Source organism: Herpailurus yagouaroundi, unplaced genomic scaffold, assembly GCF_014898765.1.
Source record: "Herpailurus yagouaroundi ecotype Mexico unplaced genomic scaffold, PumYag 162, whole genome shotgun sequence".
NCBI lineage: Eukaryota > Metazoa > Chordata > Mammalia > Carnivora > Felidae > Herpailurus > Herpailurus yagouaroundi.
This window is the reverse complement of record NW_024412403.1, coordinates 16,844,235-16,866,207: the sequence shown is the minus strand read 5'-3', so window position 1 is coordinate 16,866,207 and position 21,973 is coordinate 16,844,235. Positions and strand designations below refer to the sequence as shown.

The 21,973-nt window shown below is 35.5% G+C and overlaps 1 long non-coding RNA gene across 1 annotated transcript in view; it reads right to left on the bottom strand.

Annotated features, from left to right (window-relative positions):
- LOC121035739 (uncharacterized) overlaps positions 1-21,472 on the bottom strand; it is a 56,734-nt gene extending 35,262 nt beyond the window's left edge. The window contains exons 1-3 of the long non-coding RNA XR_005793040.1: positions 21,367-21,472; positions 7,344-7,384; positions 6,221-6,266 (exon numbers count right to left, since the gene is read on the bottom strand). This is a non-coding gene — a long non-coding RNA (uncharacterized LOC121035739). The remainder of the gene's footprint in view (positions 1-6,220; positions 6,267-7,343; positions 7,385-21,366) is intronic.
- Positions 21,473-21,973: the final 501 nt, after the last annotated feature.

Here is a 21,973-nt window from a genome sequence, read left to right as displayed (position 1 = left end):
TTTTCGGATTCTGTGTTATTTTAGGTACAAGTTAAAGCTTCAATGCAGTTAGTAACACTGTAGAATCCTTGATAGTCATGTGAATACAGTTGTGTGAAATTGTTATAACAGCTTTGGAAGGTATATCTTGAAAATGTTAAGCCATGTTCTTATTTGATAATAACAATAAAACACAAATAACAGATTTTCATTTATTTTAGACAATTTTAATGTCATATATAATATGTTTATATATACGTATATATGTATATGTGCATATTATGTATATACGTGCATATATCTGTATGTACATATATATGTATATATATTGTGTATAGTGTATGACATATACAATTTATATATAATTTATTTTAGACAATTTTAATGTCATATATAGTATATATATACACATATATGTGTATATATGCATATTATGTACATATGTACAAATATCTGTACGTACATAATGTATATGTGTGTGTATGTTATATATATTATATATGTCATATATATACACATTCCCTGAAAAAGTACAGTTCACATTTTGGTTCCTATTCGTTTTCAGAATTAGTTGTGCCCAAATATATAAACATTATTTTGGTTTTGGAAAGCATCAATAACAAAGTCCTCCCTTTTTTTCCAGTGAATTGATATAGCTCTATGAAGCATGAGAACTATCTTTAAATAACAGGCTTGTGAGTTTAAATAAATCCCAGGACAATGAGGCCTGTTTAACCATGATTTTCCTTTTTAGAAAACACAAATCTTCATGGAGAGTAAATGGCTTAACATTACTCTACAAACATCTCCCAGTTGTAGGGGGAAAAAAGGAAAGGTACACATTTAGTAAGTATGTTCCAGTCTTTCAGATGAGGGAGAAAACACGATCATGGCTTAACTCGCCAACACTGCAAATCCACAGGATTGAAAATGTACTGTAACCAAGAAAGTTAACGAAGCCAGAATGCTTAGGAAATCCAGTGGGTTCGATGACTCTGGAAGTATTTTCAGAGACCTTATCAACTAAGCTCATTATACTGATATGTAAACTAGAAGGAAAGCTTGGCTTTTCCTTCTGGAGTCCATTCAAAAGTCTAGAGGACAGAGGTCTAGAAGTTACCACAGTCGGAAAGTTTCAAATTTGTCTCAAAGTTAAGCAGAGCTAGGAATATTAACTAAATTTATTTCCATTTCAGACCTAATATTCTTAGAAGGCAGGCCTTCTAGATATGGTGATTATTTCTGCTTAGAAGAAATGTAAAGAAAGACAAAATAGACAAAATGCACAGAAGAGTTACAAACTATGACTTTAGGCAAAAAAAAAAAAAAAAAGGAGAGGCTAAATTTAGGGAGTAAATTATTGAAAATTAAAGGCATTAAGAAAGCAAAAAGTTTCCTGTTGTGATAAGAATATTCTGATATCGTTTTTATTAATTTACCATGTTACTGTCCTTCCCTTCAATTTAGCACTTACTTTGTAAGCCTATCTGAAACGGAAAACTGAAAAGAACAGGAACGTGGACTTGTCACAGATCTGGCAGCTAGTATTTCCATGAGTTTTGATTTCCCAAATATGTAAATTCAAACCTAGTTTTCAAACTAATTTAACAGTGATGGCCCAGTTGTTTCTGTAGCTATTTAGTAAAGATATTGTGTTTCTTCCATTTAAGCCTCATTTCAAATGAAACCCAAACTCTTAAATCTTTGACCTTATTTTTAGTAATATGCACACACAAAAAAACATTGCGAAGCCAAAAATAATTTGGCAGTTTTATTTCAGAGAAGCTATAGGAATATTAGTTTTCTGACAGGATTTAAGCTTTAATTGACCAAGTGGTTCTAATGCCCATACAAGGATAAGTGACTTCCAAAATTTGCATTTAAGATTGTAAGATTAACTTCTTTCCCTTGAAATGAAGGGCTATGACTGCTGCTGGAATATTAATGTCTTAAGAAAGGGGAGTAAGTCAAAGAATACTGCAATGACCGAATCAGCTCCATCGGGTTACAGGGAAAAAAAAAAAAAAAAAAAAAAAAAAAATATATATATATATATATATATATATTTGAACCAAAAAAAAGGAAAATGTTTGGTTGCCCCCCCCCCAATAACTAATTTTCATTCCTTTAAGGCCAATCTACAACTCATGAAGAATTCACGGATTAGAAATTAAAATTCAACAGATCATGGTAGTGGTTTGGATATAGGGTAAGAGGAAGAAGGAGATCAAAGTTTCTACTTTGCATAATTTGATGGTGTCCTGAGAGAGGGAACACTAGAAATGGGCCAGATGTGAGTGAAGTCAGGCAAGATCATGGGTATTCTTTCAGCATATCAAGTCTGACTTATTTTTGAGAAAACCAAACGGAAGTTTTCATCCAAGTGGCCATAGAAGTGAACTTGTCTCTGTAATTCACTGCTTTCCTGAAGGTAACTAACATCTTCTTGCGTATCATATTTGGTACCAAAGGCCTGCTGCATCCTGCTGATGCTGTTGGACTTCAGGGGGAGGGGCATGGGGCAAGAACGAAAGAGAACATCTTGGCTGAAATGGTCTCAGGGTCTGAGACAGAGAGAGAAACCCCACATACATCCAGGGAGACTTGAGGGCAGTGTCACTTTTTTTTTTTAACTCTCTTGATCAAATCCTTCTGCCAAATGGAAAAATGAATGAAGTAAAAAATCTTTCTAAATGTCTTGTTCTGGGAGTACAGAAGTAAAAACAAACTGTAAAGACTTCATATCAGTCAAGGATGTGGGAAGGTAAAATTAAAGCATCTTAGGAGGAGCTTTCTTATTTTTATCTAAGGACAGAGAACAAGTTTAATTTGATTCTTAGAAATAGAAAAAGTTGTTACTCAAACATTCAAAAGCATAGTTAATTTAAAAAAAGGTAAATTGAAAAAAAAAATTTAAAAAAAGGTAAATTGAATTGACCAAAATTAATCAATTAAGCAAAGACTATGCGCAAGAAAAAGAGAAATTGACAACATATGTTCCCTATGACCCAGTGTGTACCCATGTTTGATTTCTATACATCAGGCCATTCTAGAATTTTTGTCCCATTTCAATGCAACTAAATACCTTCGGGGGGGGGGGGCATGCAGTTGATTTATAATCGGTAGAAACAATAACAACAATAGAAACAACAAAGGTTGTCTTTGTGGCGCTTTCCAGCTGCTAGTTATTACAAATAAAGTCCCAAATATCTTTCTAAAGAAGAAAGATATAAAACATATATTATGAAATTTTCTGCAATTATTGCTACGTGTGACAAGGGTGAATCTCACATCTATATATATATATATATATATATAGAGAGAGAGAGAGAGAGAGAGAGAGAGAGAGACAGACCAAAGTAATCTATGGTCATAGAAGCCAAGGAAGTGAATACTTCACACTTTAATAGACTGGGTAGAGGGAACACCAGCGAAACTTGAAGATTTCTTTCAAAAAGATCCTCCTCCTACATATACAACAACATATAGAATATTCCTAACTTGTAAGTTATTACAAATAATTCTGCTATGAGCTTCATGCACATACCTTTTTGTGCACACATGTATGCATTTCTGATGATACTGTTAAACCATAATTTTAAAAAGTCGAAAACATTTTTGTCATTCAAGTATGAAATCAGCTCATATCAATGATTTAATAACTAATTAATAATAACTAATTCATTAACGAAAGAACCAGTAATATGGTGATGCTGGTTCAAAGAGTATTTGAGGAACAGGAACTTAGACAGTTTATTAGAAAAGGTACACTGAAATAGTTTGTTTATTTATTTACTTATTTATTTATTTTTATATGAGACATTTGTTTAATGATTTGTAGGGCAATAAACTATAGTATTTAGGAATGTGCACACTTCTGTACTCAAGGTATGGAAAATAGAGGTAGTTAATATTTCCTGTATACATCATTTACTGTATCAGAATTTTAAATAAGCAAAGATTAATTTTGTAATTGAATTATTTTATAGGAATGGTAAATATTTCAAATACTTTGCAAAATGGAAAGTGAACTTACTAGATAATTAAGGTAATTGTTTTCTTTATTGTGCCTAGGAAATACCAACATTTAAAAAAGAAGGCTAAGAAACCAAAGAACCACCAGGAGAACTAAATGATAGGAATATAGAAGCAAAAATTTGTCTACCATGAGTGAATGAGGGAATTACTGAAAATAAAAAGTTAGGGCAGAATTTTAAAGACTGCTTTTTTCTATAAGCTCTTGGTTCTGCATAGGAAAGGAAAAGCATACTGCATCAGTGTGAATTTTCTAGAATATGATTAGGCTCCACAACTAATATTGCATGTTGATTGCATTTGGCAATAGCAAAATAAAAAGGGGAGGGGGGAAGCAATGTAGAGATTAGAATGGATCCCTTGCTAATCAATTTTATTACGGGTACCAATTTTGTGTTTCTTAGTGTATGGCCCTGAAATTCATATAGAAAGAATCTTCCAGAAATCTATCCCTCTTTAAATCCAAGTCTGTTGGTGGCCAAGCCAGAATGGTCATTAGACATGTCAGTAAAAACCCCTGTTTCAAAGTCATCCTATAAGAATCCATGGTTGCCCCACCATTTTATAGAAAACTATTTAAAGAAAATAGACAATTTTTTAATGTTTATTTTGAGAGAGAGAGCGCGCGAGAATGAGTGAAAGAGGGGCAGAGAGAAAGGGAGAGAGAGGATTCACTCTGACAGCACAGAGCCCAACGCAGGGCTCAATTCCACAAACCACGAGATCATGACCTGAGCTGAAATCAAGAGTTGGATGCTCAACCAACTGAGCCACCTAGGTGCCCCTAAAACAGACCATTCTTTAACATCAGTTTGATGTGATAATTTATGGTCACTCTAAATATTCCATTATTATAGAATTCCCATATCCCAACAAATTGCCAGATCGTACCAAATTTCATACTAATCATCCAATATGGGACCATATATAAAATTTCTACCCACTATTTGGAAGCAAGAAGGACCTTCATTTTCTATGGATTACTTCTCACATACATGGAAGAGAACAAAACCACTAAAAATAAACTCCCTTAATAAACTTGTTTCTCTTTTGGGCTATGAAACAGGCTTAACCATTATTTTCAGTTTTGCAAATGTTAGCCAAATTGGATCCATTTGGTGGTCCAACCATACTCTACAGAAACAAATTAACAGAAAACAAACAAACAAACAAAGCGCTATGGGAGAAGTCAGCATACTGAAGAAATGTTATTGTCAATTTATTTTAGAAAGAGCTGTATTCACTGTAATGCTTCTAAACAGGAAGGATTTGGAGTCAGTTTCACTTCAGAAAAACACTCACATATGTGAAATGTAGTCAAGTTTCTGGAGATTTGGACAAGATAGATATCATGAGAGCACACTGTTATTGTTGAATGCGGATTGTCTTCATCCCATTCTAATAAAGCATTAAAATCTGGGAGATTCTGCTACCATGTGCCCCACTCAGTAGCCATCACCCCAGCAGTTTGTGTGGGTGCAGTGGTGAAACATATTGCGCTCCTGGCGTTTTTCTGTTGAGCATCACATTCCTTAAGAGGATTAGCTTGTATGTGCAATTTACAGTACAATGCTTGAGTCTGAGCTGATTAAAAAAGCATCAATATGTTTCCACCACTCAAGAAAGCTTCAAGTTCTTCATGACACATGTGAGAAAAGAGGAAAGTTCACTTTCCTAGAAAAATAAACACTCCCTATATAAATAAACAAAGACCTTCATCGCAGTATAAATTGTTTGTGAAAATGATTTTACTCGAGAAAGGATTAGCTTATTGCCAGAACAAATAGTTGCTACTGTACATATCTTTTTTCTTTTAATCTATACCGAGAAACCCAGACTCAAATATTTGGCAATTTAAGTATTTATGTAATATTTAGAGGTTTTGCTTTGTGGTCACATCTTCTAACCATTTCAGGGAGGACATAAAAAGCAAAACCATAAAAGAAGACGACTTAAAAAAAGATAAATTAGAATTCATCAAAACTGAAGACCTCTGTCCTCTGTAAGATGCTGTTACAAAGTGAAAAGACAAACCATAAACAACGATAAAATATTTTCATATTTGTGAAATATATTTGACAAAACGCTTGTGTCTAAAATATATAAAGAGTCCTTAAAATTCAACAATTCAGTGTGAAGGAAACTCACCCAGTTGTTTAAAAATGTACAAAAGATTTTAAAAGATGGTTCACAAAAGATAACTCACCAGTGGCAAATAAGGATGTGTGAAGGTGCTCAACATCATTATGCATCTGAAAAATGCACATCAAAATTTAAATAAGATAACAATACAAACCTAATTAAAATGACTAAAATGTAAAAGCTTACCAACAGCATGTGTGAGTAAGAATGTGAAGCAACTGGATTTCTCATGCATTGCTGTACAAAATGGTACAAACACATAGGAAAAAATGATTTGGTAGTTTCTATAATGTGGAATATACAGGCATAAAAAAACATTTAACTCAATTGGAACTCATTTGAAACTCTTTGGGTCTGACACAAAACTTAGTTGTGAGGAGGGGCACCTGGGTGGCTCAGTCACTTAAGCATCTGACTCTTCATTTCAGCTCAGGTCAGAATCTCACGGTTTGTGAGTTTGAGCCCCCGCGAGCTCCCCACTGTTAGTGCAGAGCTTGTTTGGGATTCTCTCGTCTCCCTCACTCTCTGCCCCTCCCTGCCTCCCTTCTCTCTCTCTCTCTCTCAAAATAAATAAATAAACATTTAAAAAACTTAGTTGTGAGGAGTTCAGTTGAAAGATGACTTTATCTCATAACGAGACAGTAACAATGAAATCAGAATGACAAGATAAATTGAGAATATTGCTTGACGATAAATATGACAGGACCACCATTCATTTAGAAAAGGACCTTATGTATCTTCATATAATTCTCTAGGTTTCATTTGCCAAAGACTAATGGGACTGATTTTATTTATCAGAATTTTAAAAAGTAGTTCTATTCCCAAGTCTATAACTAATTTGTTTATGATCTTTGCCAGGTTGCTTAATTCTTTGGCCATGAGTAAAATAGAAATGTTGGGTAAAATGTAAATGTTACCTCTTTCTCATCTTACTCATAGAGTAGTGGTAAAGATAAAAAGACATAATGGATATGTACACTTTTGGAAATTGTGAAACATTGATTGTATGTAATCGATCTTACTCAAACAGCTATTAGTTTTATCAATTTATTCATATCATTATTATGTACAATAAAAGGTCTGAAATGATTCAACCTGATTTTCTATCATTAATCATTAGGCAACATACATCATTATGACTAAATAGTTCAATCTGTGGAAATAAAACAGGAATAGATATTACTTACATGATTACAGAAATGTTTGCTTTGACTTTATTTCAGTCATCCTGTAAAATAATTCTGGGTAAGGTAAAGTTGCAAAGATTATTGAAAATTTGCTTTATTTAAGTGCTTCGGGACGTTTTTCTTTAAAACCTGCCATTCTTATTGTATAAACACTCTCCTTAGTTGCAAGAGGCAATAGTCATTATAATACAGCTTTCAAGTTCTATAATATATACCATATGAAAAAACAGGATGTTTCAAAAACAAAATTCTTCCCAAGAGGTGATTATTAGATGACTCTTTTTGAAACCGCACTTCAATATTTATCCATATGCTCCAGAGAAAAATTTTGGCACATTTATTAAAATCAGTGGGAGAGGGTCACCTAATTTTAGATATGCTGAACTAGACTTTGTAGTTTGCCAATTGTATTAAATCATAATTAGTAAAAATAACAGGATAAATGCTTTAATGTTTTAAGAAATCCAATGACCCACAAATGTTGAAACAACAAAACCGGAGAATGAATGTGAGAATGGTTCTCAAATTATAACAATGAATTATAAGTTAAGTGACCAGTTTTTACTCAAATTGAAATGCTTCAGCTGCTATTAGAGACGAATTTTTGTACAGTTTCCAACTGGAGTTTTGAAAAAACCCAGGACACATTACCATGTGCCTGGAAATTCAGCGCCAGCACATGGATTTTGAGGTTCTGAATATATGCAGCATAAAGATATTCTTTTATATGCCTGAAACTAATGTAACATTGTGTGTCAACGAAAACTCTCCAAGCACGTACGATCGCCTTAAAATTGTAACTATCTCTTCAAATGGTCATTTCTGATTATGTAAAGATGCACTCCAAAGACAGGAAGATTGTCTTCCTCATCTTTGAGTCACCATCCCTAGAAAAATTTTCAACAACTGTCATATTCCCAAGTGCAAACTATTTGAGTCAACAGTCATTCTGGGTTTGGAGGTTTACCTCTAAATATCTGACATACAGTTTCATCTAATTTTATCCTCACATAAACACTACAAAATATTTATTGGTTCTGCTTGTTCACTTATGACATCAAGTAAACAGTTACTATGTACTCCAAGCCAAATTTTAATGGTAAATTTAACATCCCTATTTTTAAAATCACTACACTTCACGTTACGGAAAGTATTTTTAAATGATTCTGAGGATAAATTTGAGAAATTATTGCAGAAAGCAGAGAAAAGTCATGACAAAGGTCAATGATAAAAGATTATACAAAAGTAGGGGAGAACAAAGTTTGATTTTAAGAAATGTAAGGGATCCTGATTTGGAAACAAACAAACAAAAAAAAAACAGGAAAAAGAAGTAATAATCTGAAATAACCAAAGAAAAATTTTTCCACTTTAAAAACTACCAATTGATATAAATATGTATATATCATATCAGTAGCAATACAACTCAATTTGAAGGACTTAACTGTGTTCTATGCAAATATCTATAAAATATACTCCTTCTAAAATAATTCTTTGATAAAAATGAAATATGAGGAAAATATAAAAAGCATCCTATGAAAATCTAGGGAGGAAATAATAAATTTTGTTCAAAGGAACAATATTCTTATTGGTTTCAACCACCTCCGTGCCGACGGTAAACTTAAGGAGATGTATCACAGTCATTAAAAGGTTTTGAGAAGAAAGGGTTTTATACATGACTGTTAATAAAATTCTACGTATTCACTAAATAGGCCCTCTTTCTGTGTTTCAGCTAGGTTTCTAGACTCTCCCACAGTTAGATTGGAGCCATATGAGTGAATTCTAGTCAGTAGAAGATGGAAGAAATTTGTATAAGGTAATTCTGGCCATAAAAACCTCCTAAGGAACCGGTCAGTCGTCTCCTGCTTTCTGCAGCAAACTCGGAATCTGTTCGTATTACTTAGCTACTAGTTTGAAGAGACTCAGAATCCCGGAATCACCGCTAAGGGAAAAACAGTCAGAACTGCAATTGTATTGTGATGTTGATAAGAATAAACTTGTGGTATCAGTTTCCTATTGCTACTATAACAAAGAGCCATAAATTTAATGACTTAGAAAAAATTATCTAATAGCCCCAGAGCTGAGACATCTAAATGGTTCACACAGAGGCACCTAGGTGGTTCAGTCAGTTAAGCATCTGACTCTTGATCTCAGCTCAGGTCATGATCTCACGGTTCATGGGATTGAGCCCCATATCAGGCTCTGCACTGACAGCACAGAGCCTGCTTGGGATTTTGTCTCTCCCACTCTCTCTGCCACTCCTCTGCTTGCACTCTCTTTCTGTCTGAAAATAAATGAATAAACTTAAAAACATACATATTAAATGGTCCTCACAGAACTAAAATCAAGATGTTGGCCCATCTCCATTCTTTCTGAAGCCTTTGGGGACAATCCATTCCTTGCTTTTTCCAACTTCTAGAGGCTTCCCATATTTCTTAGCTCATGGTCACATCACCACAGCATCTGATTCTATCATCGCATCTTTTTCTTGACTCTGGCCCTCCTGCTTCTCTCTTATAAGGACGCTCATGATTATATTGGGCCTGCTCAGATAGTCCTGAGTAATCTTTCCATATCAAGAGTCTTAATCATATTTGCAAATTCCCTTTTGCCATGGTCACATACTCAACAGGTTTTAAGGATTAGGGTATGGACATCTTGGTAGACCACTACTCTGCCTACCAAATTTGGATTTGTACAACCACTAAGATCTGAGACTGTAGTTGCTGCTATAGATTTGGGGGCACATTTGCATAGCCTCGCCTGTTAGGAGTGATGAACAAAATAAACTTTTCTCTAGCAAGATGTTAACATGGAAACAGATAAGTAATGGCTCTAATATGTCATGCATATTCTCTCTCTTTCAAACAAACTATTGAAAATATACTCTTTTATTTGGGAAATAAAGGAAACTTTCCGATTCAAGACCATGGCCATGATTTAAATTGACTTTCTTTATTGGCCAAGACCTCAGATTTAACAATTTGTGTGCTGTGTTTTAGCTAATTGTTACTCTTCCACTTTTGTTTCATTCCCCAAACCAGAAATGTGTTTGTTAGGGATATATCCTTCTGTTCAGAGTTTATTTTTAATTTCTTATTTTGACATCTATTAAAAAAATAAAAAACAAAAAACAAGCTGGTACTTTGCTATACCCATAATTGCTAAATCTGATTCAGGCTTTCATATGATTAGGACATTCTGGTGAAGAATTTATTAAAAAGGAAGAAGGGAAGAAAGAAAGAAAGAAAGAAAGAAAGAAAGAAAGAAAGAAAGAGAAAGAAAGAAAGAAAGAGAGAGAAAGAAAGAAAGAAAGAAAGAAAGAAAGAAAGAAAGAAAGTCTCACAGAGCTCAAGGAAGTAACATAATTACTATCTTCTTTGTCAGACACTGAGTGATAATATTCTGCATGTTTAAATCCTATGCTAAATCTCTTGCCTCATACGGTAAATAATTGTTTTATTCTAGCTTCCTGGCAGCTACTATGTGTCTTTTTATTATTATCTTTCCACATATTTTCTTCTGTTACCATATTAGTCAGAGCAGTTTGACTGCTTCAGCAAACAATTCCAATTTTTACTAGCTTAAAGCAATGTAATTTTTCTCCTGTTCGTGTCATGTTCCAAAACAGGTTGGCACCATGGGGAGGTTGTATTAGCTCAGTTTGCTATAACAAGTACCTTAGATCGGGTGGCCTAAACAACAGAAATTTATGTTGTCAAAGTTCTGGAGCTTGGAAGTCTGAGATCATTGTTCTAGCTGATTCAAAGTCTGACAGGAGCTCTCTTCCTGACCTGCAGATGGCTGCTTTCTCACACTGTCCTCTCAAGGCAGAAAAAGAGATCTCTGTCTCCTCTTGCTCTTCTCGTAAACCAACAATCCTTTTGGATTAGGGCTCCACCTTTATGTCCACGTTTATCCTTAATTACCTTTTGAAAGCCCAATCTCCCAATGTAGTCACACTGGAAATTGAGGCTTCAACATATGAATTTGGGGACTATGGCATAGCATTTTATCCCTGTCCCCCAAAATTCATGTCTTTCTCACACGGAAAATATGTTCATTCCACCCTAACAGCTCCCAACAACTTGACTGATTCCAGTATCAATTCTGAAGTCTAAAGTCCAAATTGTTTTCTAGATATCACTTAAATCAAGTATGAGTGAGACTCAGCATAGGATTCATCGTAAGGCAAAATTTTCTTCCAGCTGAGAACCTGTAAAACCAGATGAGCTATGTGTCTCCAAAATACGGTGGTGGGGCAGGCAAAGGATAGACATTTCCCATTTCAAAAGGGAAAAATTGGAAAGAAGAAAGAGGTGATAGGTCCCAAGTAAGTACAAAACCTTGGAAGGTAAATTCTACAAGACCCTAAGGCTTAAGAACAACCCTCTTTGGCTCAATGCTTTGCTCTCTCAAACCATTGAGACAGTGGCCCCATCTTCAGAAACCCCAGAGAGCAGTGGTTCCGTACTGAGTCTCTAGGGGGCCAGGCCCTCAAAGCTCTGTGGGCAGCCCCACTTCTAAGGATTTGCAGGATGCACCCACCCCCAAGGCTGCAATTAAAGGCCATAGGGCATGTTGATACTGAGGTGATGATCCAACCCTCTGAAATCTAGAGAGCAGTATTGACGATCTGCAAATTTCCTGTGGGGCCATTCTTCCCTTTTTTGAATAGTGCACGTTCACAGTCAACTAACTCTTTGCTCCAATCCTGTAGGATTTACAAAGTCTAACAGCTTTCCTTCACTTTGTCTCTTATTTTCTGTCCACTTCAACCCCAACTGGCAGTTACTGTACTGGTATAATCCCATCTCTAGTTCTGGCTTCTGCAGAGATGGCTGATTAAGTCCATGAGTCACACACATAATCTCTTTATCAAATGGTTCTTCCGCCGCACCCTTAGTGTTCCCCTCAGAACAAGCCTTCTCATTTTTTGGAATATTTATAGGTTGAGAATTTTCCAAATCTCCAAGTTCTGGCTCCTTTTTGCCTCACAATTTTTTTTCTTCCACAAGTCATGTCTCTTCTCTTACATTTTACTATGAATGATCCAGAAGACCAAAGCTGCACCTTCAATATTTTGGTTAAAAATCTCCTCTGCTAGACATCGAATTTCATGACTTGCAAGTTCTACTGTCCACAAAGCACTTGATCACAAATCAGCCAAGCTTCTTGCCAATTTAGAACAAGGATCACCTTTCCTGAGATTTCTAATAACCTGTTCTTCACTTTTTCCAAGACTTCCCAAGAATGGTGTTTAAGATCCGTATTTCTACCAACATTCTGTTCACAATCATCCAGGCCTTTTCTAGAATGCACTTCAAAACTCCTCCAGCATCTACTCATTACCCAGTTCCAAAAACACTTTCATATTTTTGGACATTTGTTAGAGCAACATCCACTTCTCGGTACTAAAATCAGTATTAGTCACCTCTAGCTGGTTAACAAGTACGACAGCTGTGTCATTGACTGGATGTGTGTCGTCTCAAAATGCATGTGTTGAAATCTTAACTTACAATATGTTGGTATAGAAGATGGGGCTTTTGGGAGGTGATTAGTCCGTGAGTGTGCAGCCCTAGTGAATGAGATTAGTGCCCTTATAAAAAGGACCCCAGAGACTCTCTCATGGTCCTTCCACCATGTGAGGATTCAAGAGGTCTATAACCCAAGGAGGGCTTGCATCAGAACCTACCCAGACTAGCACCTTGATCTCAGATTCTGAGTCTCCAGAACTATCAGAAATAAATTTCTCTGATACCATAGTATTCTTCAATTTGTATTTTCTTTTTACTTGGTTGTTGTGGTTGTTGCTGCTGTTGTTGTTGTTTGCTTATCTGGCTTGCCCATCTCTGGGATTCTCTCACCAGGCACATTCTTCCGGCCAGGACAATTCTGGTGAAAAAGTACCACTTTAGCTTCTACTGGAGTAAGCTGCAAAACTGACATTTTGGCTCTTTGGTAAGAGTCAGGGTTTGGTGTTCGGTCAGGCATTACGAGGGCACTGTCAGCTGTTTCTTTAAAAGTGTTGTGTAGTTTAAATATATTTGACTATGTTTGAAAAAGAAAAGTTACTTTATGACATTTGATTTTAACTCAAGTGCAACCGGTATTTATAATTCACTGTGGATAAAATTTGCTATTACTAGAAGGTCTTGCGATTCTATGTAAAAAAGACTTTCAAATTCTCATTAAATACTAAAATTGACATTATCAGCTTAAGGAACACAACTTTTTATGCATTTTTGAGTATTGCCTGCATAGTGCCAGTACAAATTATCCAAAAAGTGTTTCTGCAGTATTAATATGTTATCAAAGATGGTTTGACTTAATCAAGTTGGGGTATCAAAATTTACATGTCATTAAAAAAATTCTCCCCCTAGGGCGCCTGGGTGGCTCAGTCAGTTAAGTGTCTGACTTCAGCTCAGTTCATGGTCTCACAGTTCATGTGTTTGAGCTCTCTGTCAGGTTCTGTGCTGACAGTTCAGAGCCTGGAGCCTGCTTCGGGTTCTATGTCTCCGCTCTCTCTGCCCTGCCCCTGCTCACGCTCTCTCTCTCTCAAAAAAGAAACATTAAAATTTTTTTTAAATTTTCTCCCTAAATATTAATATTAAATTAGTATATTATATCAAATAGAACCCTCATATCATGTTAGGTCTCAAAGTAAAATATGCATACATATATAGTTATATATATAGTTATATATATTTTTTTATGGTAAAAGAGGAAGTGAGGCACATTTAAATTTTTGAGAGTTTATTTCAGCATACATTGATTCCAATACAGCAGCACCAAACCAAAGGTAGTTAGGAGCATTCTGCTGATAGGAGACAAAGACAAGTTTTTTAATATAGAAGCTAAAGCAAAGCAAGGAAACAATTTGATTGGCTAAAGCTTAAGCATTCGTCCTGTTTAGGAAAACCTATTTCACTGATTGTAATTGCCCTTTGTAAGTTTCAGGTCTCGGACTCAAGTGCATTGACGCTGGCTTAGGTTTTGGTTTGTTTATATAGGCTGCTAAGGCAGGAGAACCACCTCAGTCTAATTGCTTCCATGTTCAATTACTTTCTTGTTTAATTAAAAACTTAATGTATACAAAACCTTAAATTCCAGCATTAATCAGAGATAATTATATCTTTATACAATTGCTATAAAATCAATAAAAGTTTTCCCAAACACATGGATTGGAAAGGCACCTCAGGTGTGTGTGTGTGTGTGTATGTGTGTGTGTGTGTATAATTGCATTGGAAATGGTTGCTACAGCTAATTTATCAAGAGAGCAAGAATTTTTATGTTTTTTGCATACAAACGTAGTAAAATTTGCATTTATTTGGGGCCTCCTATAGATGAAGAATTCAAACTCACCATCTCATTTACTTCTCTCAAATCATCCTGTGAGGCAGAAATAAGGAGTAATGTGTTGTTGTTGTTTTTCTACATAAGGAAACAGTTTTGTAATAGTTCGATTTATCCAAAACCATCCCGTTAGACGGTGGTGGGCTGAGAAGGAGGGAGGATAGTTGAACTGTCTTCTCTAATATCCATATTCTCCCTTCTGTTTTGCTGCATTTCACAGGAAACTCCATTTTAGGGTGCAGCCCTTGCACTCTTACTTCCAGTGGGGTCTGCAATGGGAAGCTGGAACCAATGGCGGGAATGGCAGATGAAGGAGAAACCGGGATATTCGCCTTCTCTCTGCTCTGGCGGCGTCTCTGGCTGTCATTGGTTCCTCTGAGGCTCCACCTCCCGACCACAGCCCGTCCATCATGACTGCAGCAGCCGTGAAGCAGCCATGATTTCTGGAAGCTGGTAAGGCCACCTGTTCTTAGTGCCCTTCCAGAAAGAGGGTGACAACAGCTTCCTGCTGTTGTTAATTCCTGGGTGGCCTCATCTGCAGCTTGTTGACCATTTTTCCTGTATCAATTAACCTAACACGGTTTAATTTTTCCACCTAGATCCTAATGGCCATCTGAGAAATACCAACAGTGATTCCATTTGTAGAAGTATTAATCCCAATCTGATATTTCTGTTTCATGAAATAATATCTTTGCTTAAAATGAGGAATCGCTATATTTACTGTTCAGTATGTACTATTGATATAAACCATATGGGCATATTGCTCCTGTTTTTGAGTTTCTAAAAGTGTTTTCAATTGCTTCCCTTTGATTAAGATAAGACAGTTCATGTAAAAACAGAACAAAACAAACAACAACAACAAACAGTGTCATGATTAAGGTCAATAGTTAATGTAATCCTTGTTCTGCCTTTCAGAAGCTTTATGACCTTGAATTACTTTGTCCCTGAGCTTGGTTTTAATAAGGATAATTCATAAGACTTAGGGTTTTTATGAAGAATGAATATGTGTGAAGGACACTGTGTATTGCCTGATTCGTAATCATTAATAAAAAGTAACCATTGTTTAAGGTTTAATTTGAGAATTCATAGTAAAGCAAAATTGTTGTGATTGACATAAATATAATTTTAAAACCATTTATTTTTAATTGTGAGTATTTCCAAATCATTTATATACCTTTGTGTATGTATATAGTATGAATATATAGTTGCATATTATATATATAAATATATACATATATATTATATATACACACACACATACACCATTGCATAATGCAATTGAAATATACTTTTCTGAGAGTTTTAGATTTTAAACTTCAGGAGCTTAAGAAAAAAAATAACATCAGTCTATACTTTTAAAGTTTTAAAGAGATACATTTCGGGGCGCCTGGGTGGCGCAGTCGGTTAAGCGTCCGACTTCAGCCAGGTCACGATCTCGCGGTCCGGGAGTTCGAGCCCCGCCTCGGGCTCTGGGCTGATGGCTCAGAGCCTGGAGCCTGTTTCCAATTCTGTGTCTCCCTCTCTCTCTGCCCCTCCCCCGTTCATGCTCTGTCTCTCTCTGTCCCAAAAATAAATAAACGTTGAAAAAAAAAGATTAAAAAAAAAAGAAAAAAAAAAGAGATACATTTCTTGATTATAACAAAATTAATTTCAAACTGTTTGCAAAGAAGCATTCTACAAGTGAAAAATGTATTCCTGAAAACAAAGAAATCCAGTAAAAAATTTAATTACCCTGGACCTACATAAAAGAATGCTAAGGTATTCAGATAATGTAGAAAAATATTTGGAAAATGTAAGAAAAGTTAGATAATTATTTTTGTGTGTAACTAGTTTTAGTGATGAACTAAATTATTGCATATTGGTCCTGATTTGGTTATCTCTAAGGTCCTAATTTATTTATGTTCCAGTATTGTATCTTTAAGCATCCTTTTACAATCACCTGCAGAAGTTTCTTTTTAAAAAATGTTGATGATGTACCTGAAGAAGGACAACTTCGGTCTAAGGTTTGAAAGAAAGAAAAGTCCCAAAGCAAAAAGTAAAAAGCAAAGTAAAACAGGCTTAGGGGATGAGCCTACAGATAGAATTGGATAGAAACATATTCCATTCTTCCTATGTCAAGCATGAAAGAAAATAAAAATGATGAAGGCAAGGATCTCCAAAACTATGAAAATTCATTGTAATTTCAGGAACTATTACAAAAAGCAAATTTCAAGTTCTGAATGACAAAAAATTAGCTGTCATTTGGGACCCTAAATTAGCGTAAGATCCATTTATTCCAGCTGCAGCTGACTTCCATATTGTAGAAACATACTATTCTGACTCATTCCAAGTATACATTATTCTAAAATCGGATTTCAAAATTTAGCCAAAATGGAACTCGAAAGAACATTATGTAAATATCACTTCTTGTTGTAATTCCCTCAAAAATCCCTAGGCTCTGTATCAGTAAAGGCTACATATGTGGGATAAGGTTTTGAATGTACATAAAACACAGTCACTGTAACAATAGTCATCCTTGATTTGCCCTTTTATTATGTACCCACTGCATTTATGAAGATCTATAAACGAGCTCTGTAAATCATCCAACAAACTCCAAGGGAAGGAGTCTTTGTGGAATTCAAGATGTTAATATTTCCTTTCTAACCAAATTAACTCCACATGTTTTCTGCTGCAACTAATCTCTTTCCTGTGGAATTAGGCATGGTCTGACTCATTCTTTATTTTTTGAAAATGACAATTTACTCCAGAGTAGCCCTCATTTCACATAGCCTCAGGCTCCCGGCCATTGCTGTGTATCCAGCATCTTTGCTGATCTTTGTAGCAAAGGTGTGCAATTATGGGAAAAATTCTAACACCACTAGTAACGGCACGCTTTAGTCTGCATGTGTCTGGGGGAAATAATTTCTTAAGTGTCTACAGAATTTTCAGACAGATGAAGTACCCTTAAACATATCTGAAAACAATAACGAGAATAAGACTTACATTAATTGATAATGTCTTAAAGGTCAGACCTTTATCTGTACTTACAACATTGCTAACCCTAGGGATGCCTGGGTGGCTCAGTAGATTAAGCATCTGACTTTGGCTCAGGTCATGGTCTTAGGGTTTGTGAGTTCCAGCCCCATATCAGGCTCTCTGCTGACAGTGTGGAGCCTGCCTGGGATTCTCTCTCTCCTTCTCTCTCTGCCCCTCCCCCACTTGCTCATGCTGTCTCTCTTGCTCTCTCTCTCTCTCTCTCTGTCTCAAAATAGGTAAATAAACTTATTTAAAACAGTATTGCTAACCCTAACAAGATAAGGTGGATAATATAACCACATTTTGAACATGAGAAGACACATTCCCACACCTAAGAAGTAATAGAGCAGAGATTCAAACCAACCATCAAGGCTCTAAAGCCAATGGCTTTGAAATACAGCATAGCCATCATTTGCTTCTTAAAATGGCTTATGCAGAGACAGAGTAGAAATCACTGTGACTATTTATATTTATGAACTGATGCTCAGAAGGGTGAAGTCACTACCAGGACCTCAAAGCTTGGAGGTAGAGTCTAACCTACAATGCCCCATCCCATGTTTGTTTTCCTCCATCTCTTAACTCACTCAGAGGATTTGGCTGAAGCCCCTCTGAGAGAGTCTCCTTAGGTAGAGAGGAAGAGTAAATGGTAAGGGGAGAGAAAGGAGACAGGTAAGAGCTGAAGCATGAATACTTGAAGAGCAGAATCCATGGGCTATTTGTTTTAGTACCCATAACACCTAGTATGATGTCTTGAACATAGTGATGGTAGGTATTTAATAACATATAGTTATTAACATAGTACTATTCATGGATTTGGGGGGTTATTTTGGTTCACTTCTTGGCCTGCTGAAGATCTTCCTATATTATTATAAGGATTATCTGACTGGGTATCTGGACAGTTTGTTTTAGTTCTGTCCCATCATTCATTTTAGCTGTTAGTCCAGGAAATTGTCTTTACCTCTCTGGTCTTGATTTCTCTTGGGCATATAATAAAGGAGTTCCTTTAAGTTTTAAAATGTTTTCAAACTAGAGTGAACCATCCACAGATAACCTGGTCTTCAGAGGACTTTCCATTGTGGGACAAGATCTGGTCATAGAATTTCTGGTCATATGAGGAAATCAACTATATTATGCGTGTGATCTCAAAAGTTTTCAGTAGCCTGCTGGAACACAGCAATAAAACATCCCATGGCCTTGATGTTTATGGAGAAGCTATTTGTCTTATCAACCGGCCCTTTTTTCAGCAGGCGATTATTAAAGGGCCTGTATATGAAAGTGCTGTATTAGCAAGAAGTTCAAAACAGTAATAACTGATGTCTAAAAGGTTTACATATTAGGTGCCAGAGAGAGAAAAGGGAGTGCCTAATGGTATTACTCAGTGAACTGGAAAAGTTAACATTTGAACTTGAAGGGAGAGTGAGCTTTCAGTGAACAGCAAGGATAAAGAGCTGCCCCAGTCAAGGAATCAGCTTGACATGATATGTTTGGGGCAAAGCCAATGTGGAGAGGATCAAGAGTGGAGGGAGACGAAGCTGAGCCCTGAAGAGCCTAGCATGCCAATCTCAGTTGTTCTATTATCTTGTAGGTTATAAGCCATCTCTTAAAAACTTTCTCAATAAGAGTGACATAATCATATTTACATTTTGAAAAATCAATATGGCAGCCAGTGGAGGTGGAGGGAGGATGCCTGGATGGAAAAGAGCCCAGTGATTGCAATGAACCAGGCAAGAAAGACTGAAGACCTGAACCGAGATTGTCACTTCAGGGATGAGGTGCTACACAAAACTGTGCTACACTCCATTCAAGTTTTTTGTCATTGCCATCCAAAGAGTAACTTGGTATGTTTTATATTGGAAGACATTTTCTGAAACAAAATCACATGTGAGGAAAAACAAAAATGTGACTAAATGACAACTAATACAATTACACCAAGGCTGGAGACAATATTGCTAGAATGTCTTCTTGATGGCAAGGTACAAATTCAGTGGTGATAACCTACTCTAAATACTCTAAATAACCTACTCTAAATAACCTACGTCTAAAAATAGACGTTCATGTCATTCCTTATTTGGTGGTCCTTTAATGTCCAATTTGATTTACTTGACTTGGAAGAGAACAGATATTCAGCATATCATTACAGATTCTTTAATGCAAATATTTGACTTAAATTTACCAAATTGTTAGATTTTGCTCAAAAATTATATGAATATATTTTTACTTCAAATTTAAATTTTAAATTTAAATCTCTAATTGGTGCTTGAACCTTCACCCACTGCCTCTTTCCCTCCCTCTCTCTCTCTCTCTCTTTGTCTCTCTCCATCAAGACCAAGGTTTATATTTCACTGCCCTTTCTTCCCATGGATCAGAATCTCTAAAATACATAAATAAATCATAAATCTAGAGCCTGTCTTAACTTTCTGATTTTTTCCACCTCCACTAATACCCTCAGTGGTTATTCCAGAAGCTGCCATTAGCACCCTTTAAAGTCCATTGTAATTTCTCTTATATGAGATCATAATGACCATGATCAGAACAAACATGTATGATGAACAATCCAATAATTAAAATTTAATTTCATCAAAAACACAAGAAAAAGTAATTCAAAATGAAATAAAAGGCAGGGAAATAAATACAAGAAGTGATTGCACCTATCATGAAGTAGTGGTCTGTATCAGAAAAAAAAAAAATACAACATTCCACAACATTCCACTCCACTTTTTTCCTTATAATGTGATCATTTTCTGTAAATATGTGTTTTGGTATATTTAGTTCAACTACATATAATGGATTAGAAGAAAAAAGAGTAGATTTCTAAGTAGAGAGTGGCAGCCATGGTTTCCCTAATTAGAGAATAGATTGGGAAAAAGAAAGGTTCTAATACTAAAAAGAGTGCTGTGGTCTATAATTAATATTTTATGAAGTTTCTCTTATTCTTAGATATTTCCAGGTTTAGGAAGTTTAGACAAAGCGTGATTTAAAATATGTTATCATACCTTTAAGAGGTATTTTATCAATAAATATTTTTTTTATCTAGTTAATTTTTCCCCACTTTGTTCACAACCAAATCTCTTAGCTACTTTTATTAATTTCGGTCTTTGGGGTTCACATTTTAGAGGATCAACTATTTCCCTCAAATATTCACAGTTATATATAAGTTCTTCAAACCCTATACCAGCCTTTAAAATCTTCCATAAATGCCCTTCAGGCTACTTTGATCCTAATGAGATTCACAGATTTTGAAAAGACAGTCCGGTTGGTATTAAAACAAACCTCAATAAAGAGATATCCCTTCCAGTATTTCATCATTTGATGACTCTAAAATTATATATTTCTTTTTTACTAACTCTCATTTTACTTGACAATGCCCAGATGATTTGATTTTATTTCCTGTCACAGGGAGACCTCTGATGGTATAACCATATTTCAGGTTTATCTGTCATTTGAAATTGGTTATTTTCATCAGGTAGTATAAATTCAATAGCTCTGAAGTCAAGGTAATGGATGAGTTTACTGAAAACACAACTGTGCCTCTCATTCTGCTAGCCAAAATATATTTGATGACCATAAACATGAAACTCCAGACCTCAACCTGCTTCTAGGAAGGCAAGATGAATGTCCCCTTGGGAGTAGGACACTCAGAGATATGGTAAATTACCTTGTCCAAGCACTGGCCAAGGGGTACTGTGGGAAAGCTCCAGGAGCACATGAGGTACATGAGCTAATTTGTTTCCCATTGGTTTGTCTCTCAATGGCTTGGCTGTGGGCCTGCTAAAGGGAAAAAGAAATTGTGTTTCTTAGATTCTCTCAAAATTGCACACTATTTCCACTTCTAAAATCTTGTTTTATTCACATTCAGTAAAGTTATCAAAATTAACAACAGCCAGACTATTATATTACTTATGGTGGAAAAAAACTGTTTAATTTACATTTATAATTCACACATAAGGTCATAATTTTCAGTCTTACACAGGTAGCCTACGAATGATTATATCTTTGGGTGAAATGGGTGGGGTGTGTGTGTGTGTGTGTGTGTGTGTGAACTGTCATTAATCAGCCATGTTCCATGTGGGAGAGATTTTTCATATGACTTAGCTTACCATTAAAGGAGACAGAAAAGAATTATGTAGGCCTACTTCATTTTGAATACATAAAAGAGAATCTACTATGTGTAACTCACTATACTTCTTAGGTATTCCTAACCAGAGAGGTAAAATAAGTCATTTTTAGATCAAATAAAAGTAATGTAACATAACACACTATTT